The 4,742-nt window shown below is 37.3% G+C and overlaps 1 long non-coding RNA gene across 1 annotated transcript; it reads right to left on the bottom strand.

Annotated features, from left to right (window-relative positions):
* Positions 1–352: 352 nt before the first annotated feature.
* On the bottom strand, positions 353–2,390 carry LOC123753115 (uncharacterized). The gene is made up of 2 exons (XR_011223820.1): positions 2,316–2,390; positions 353–530 (listed from the first exon to the last, which is right to left on the bottom strand). It is a non-coding gene; the product is annotated as an uncharacterized lncRNA (long non-coding RNA).
* Between the last annotated feature and the right edge of the window lie 2,352 nt (positions 2,391–4,742).

Below are 4,742 nucleotides of genomic sequence, written 5' to 3'. Positions count from 1 at the left end.
ATCTGTTTAGTCTTGACAGCAATGAAAATATTTGTATAAGTTGTTACCAGTTAAGTTCCTGATCCTGGTAATGACAATATCTACTTACTGTTCTGTTACTGTTTATTCTTATGTTACTAATGTACTGTACATTTTCAAATAAAGTTTTTAATTGATTTACATAATAATACCACAACTGGCTCTCTCTTGTTACAAGCAATAAGTTATCAAAAAATAACCGTTGGTATGTTGGATATTTTTAATGTGATCTATTCTGATCACTTTTTAACACGGTTATCGTCTATTATTCTTAAAATGGAAAATCAATTTGCATAATATTTAGAGTTGGTATTTCACTTAAATAGTATAAAAGTTGTTAATCAAGGATGGTTTATTTCAACAATTTACAGAAACCTCTGGAATCGTGATGGTTTATGCATAATAACAATTGTGGTGTCTGTTGACAGGCAGGACAGCCCTTCTCAGGGCAGCCGAAGGTGGTCACGACAACACTGTGAAGGTCCTCCTCGACGCTGGAGCAGATGTCAACGCTGCAGGTTATAAAGGTAAGAATCACATTTATGCATCCCAACATTATATAGCACTCAAGTCACACAACACACCACACTTATGGTGTAACAAAATAGAATATTGTTGTTAAATAGTACAATACATTGCACTAAGGATGTCTAAGATCCCCAGCCTGCCTAAGAAACAATTAAATGTTCAACATTTATTTTAACATTATTTAAAAGAAATATGCTTTCAAAATAATAATCATTCAGTAGCGCAACACATTACATATATTTTGCTACATAATTCACTATGTATATAAGGACGAAAATTAATTGTTCAGGTATCACACATTACGGAGCACGTTGAATGAGACACAACATAATACATTTATGGTATCACTCAATTCTCCACATTTATGACACATCACACTATGTCACATATTGAGCATATCACACTATGTCACGTATTGAACACATCACACTACGTCACGTATTGAACACATCACACTACATCATATATTAAACACATCACACCACGTTACGTATTGAACATATCACACTACGTCACATATTGAACACATCACACTATGTCACATATTGAACATATCACACTACGTCACATATTGAACACATTACGTCACATTGAACACATCACACTACGTCACGTATTGAACATATCACACTACGTCACATATTGAACACATCACACAACGTCACATATTGAACACATCACACTACGTCACGTATTGAACACATCACACTACATCACATATTGAACACATCACACTACGTCACGTATTGAACATATCACACTACGTCACATATTGAACACATAATATATAACTTAAGGTGTTACACAATTCATATTGTGTCCCAAAACACACTTCACATTTGTCATCATACAATGCAATACTCTTTATCTGTGATATATTTCACAATACCTATGGTGACAAACTACCATTATGGACACTAAATATGGTGTCTCTCAATATACCATGCTTATAAGGGCGCAAAACAAAGAAAAACAAAAAGGTTCAAAGTTTAAGTCACATTGTTTTGCTATTTATTTTATTGTGACTTCTGTTTCTTTTAGATATGATGATGAATAAGGTCGTATTCGAAACGTCATGGCTTTGACTCAAAAGTAAAGAAGAGTTTTTACAAGATGTTTGTTTTATCTCTGGTTTTCCTTTATATTTTGAGGATTAGATTCCCGAAGGGAACTTCTATCGTAAATATATTATAATTTGTTTATTTATTCAATTTTCTTAAATGAAAAGCAAGTTCCTTTAAGGAATACGCAGGCTCAGTGGATGAACTAAACTTGTTCTTCTCTGGATGAGAATTAACTTAGATTTAAGGTTATTTACCTTTGACAAAATGTTGCCTCTACAAATCTTCTTCTTGAGCACATATGGATCTTCATGCCAACTGTATTTGTAGAAAATCTATTTTCCTTACTTTGTTAAGAAAAGACAATTTCTTTCGTTTGTCAGCACCTCAGAAAAGATATTACATTTGGACATTGCATATGTCCATAGATTACAAGATAATGTATCAAATCAATTCCCTCTGTAGTAACAGGAAAGTTACCAAGTCTTCCACTCACGAGTGCCCATAAATATCAGCCCATAATCTCAGTACACAAATTCAGTATTGTTATAGATGTGCAGGGATGTACTGCTGATTAATTGCAGTTTTTGAGACTGTAAGATCGATTTACTCTTCAGTCAATACTCAGTTTCAGTTCTGGTACTTTCTATTCCAATTCAATTAACAATTATGAACACAAACATGGGTAAGTGGTCTTTGATGACTTACTATAGCAAAAGAGATGGTGGAGTGGCATAGACGTCAACTTCGAGTGTAGTGGCGAGGACAGGGTGAGTGACTGTGAGGTGGGTGAATCTTTAGCTGCGCTGCGATTCTCTGGTCTGGATCCGACATGACAGTGTTATCTGCTAAAATATGACTGGTTCTACACACCCCGTCATTCTCTGAAATGTATAAGGAGGACAACGTAGTCTTCCTGCAAAAGGTCTGCCAAGCTCTGTACTCTTGTATGTAATTTTATGCAAGAAATATAACTGAAAATTCTATAATGTTGGTGATTTCTTGAATTTCACTGAATGTTAGGTTTATAGATTTTATTTGATTTCCTAAGAATGATTAAAATTAAATGATGTATTACTAAATAAAAAGAACGATAGCAACATTTTAGCTGTTTAGAGTGATAGTAATCATATCCAGTTGCCACTAAGTAAACTGTAGTCGTCTTCGTGCTATAGTGGACTGTATTGTTTGTCTCAGTGTTCTCTAGGTGGCTCACATTTAGGGAGACGCAGCAGGAATATTTCTGCCTTCATTTTACCTGCCGGATGAAATAAATTTCAGTACTTTATGGTAAAATAAAATATATGTATAACACAACATGCACTGATAATTAATATAAAATATTAGTTTTAGCTTTTGTTTTTAATTCTGGTATTTTGTACACATGAATGATATTATCAACAATGACAAGACTTAATATTTTATCGTTGTGAATTTATCTATTGCATAATGTATATTTGTATTTATCTATAAACCATTGCACTATATTTCAAATATTTATTTGCTAAACATTGGTTAACCTAGTTAGTTATAGTTAATTGTGTGGCAAGTAATTGACTTACTGAGGTTGGCTTAAAAGCCTGTGTTATGTCCGAGTTGCTGAAATAGAACAATTAGTGAAACATCTTAACAATGATCCCTGACAAAAATAATTATCACGAACTGTTCGCATAACATATATTATAATGTATATTATAATACACAATATAGGAATCCGGGTGCTCAAAGTCTTTCTTCATCTAGTAGATCATTGTTAAGGTTTATGTAGCTCTCGCAGTGAGCTTAGTACTGCATTTTTATGAAGGTAACTAATGAGGTGGTGTTGATTTTGCATAAATGGTGTCTGGCTCCTTTGCTGGAGTGCCTTCAGTGTGGCCTCACACTGAACTTAACTACTGTTTTTCTAAGGTTCGGCACGCTTAGTTTACTTTAAAGTGTATCTCAATGTTTATACTGTTTTAATAGATCATGCAAAGGTCTATGGGTATCCTAAACTGCTGAAATCGCACAGCTTGATGCACGTGGTGTTTCCTACTGGTGACGAGTTGTTTATTGTTTGGTTTGTTTATTATTTAGTTCATTTATAGTTAAGTTATTTCACCACAATACCTGTCCACAGAGTAGCTAAACAGTTTGATGTGGTATTTTTAATATAGAACATAGAACAAGGGGAGCCGGTCGGCCGAGCGGACAGCACACTGGACTTGTGATCCTGTGGTCCCGGGTTCAATCCCGGGCGCCGGCGAGAAACAATGGGCAGAGTTTCTTTCACCCTATGCCCCTGTTACCTAGCAGTAAAATAGGTACCTGGGTGTTAGTCAGCTGTCACGGGCTGCTTCCTGGGGGTGGAGGCCTGGTCGAGGACCGGGCCGCGGGGACACTAAAAAGCCCCAAAATCATCTCAAGATAACCTCAAGATACACTGGTGTATAGTGTGTTCTGGTTTTTGGTGTGATGGTGTCTGCGAGCTCCATCAACTGTGGCTCCACATCCCACTTCACACTGGTATTTTATATTTCCACATCTATCATTTTTAAACGGTTTATGAAAACTTTAATCAGTTTTATATGACGTTTACACCATTATACTAAGGTCCTCGGGAATAAAAACGGTTGAAACTTAGCGTTAACGACCACGGTGTATATTCGTTTTGGTGGTGGAGAGTTTAGTATCATGGCAGCGTCTAATAGTAGTTGGCATCCGTCAATCCCGTGGGGTTATGGGGTTGTGCCCGGGGGTCTAGTTGGATGCAACGTCTGCTCTGGCTGAGAAATCCAACCTGAGGATGGCAGTCCCGACCGCTGCGAACACAGACAAACGTCGAAGTGGGTGAGTCTGACAGTGGTCGAGTCCTCCTCTGAAGTCTATTATCCTCCACCTGCCTCTTCAGTTCACCCTCGAATTGCTGAAGTCTTTTCTGCCTTTTGCATCTCCAGGCAGATCTGTCCGCAGCTGCTGCCTCCCAAGTGTTGATGTCCATGTTCATGTGCTTGGGGTCGCGTTTTCAGGCGTCTTTGAAACGCAGCTGGGGTCATCTGGTGGCCCTCTTTCCTGTTGCCAGTTCTCCGTACAAGAGGTCCTTCGGTATGCGGCCATCTTCCATGCGTGTGGCATGACCCAGCATTCGCATGTGTC

This window comes from Procambarus clarkii, chromosome 66, assembly GCF_040958095.1.
Source record: "Procambarus clarkii isolate CNS0578487 chromosome 66, FALCON_Pclarkii_2.0, whole genome shotgun sequence".
Classification (NCBI taxonomy): Eukaryota; Metazoa; Arthropoda; class Malacostraca; order Decapoda; family Cambaridae; genus Procambarus; species Procambarus clarkii.
This window is presented reverse-complemented; position numbering and strand designations above follow the sequence as displayed.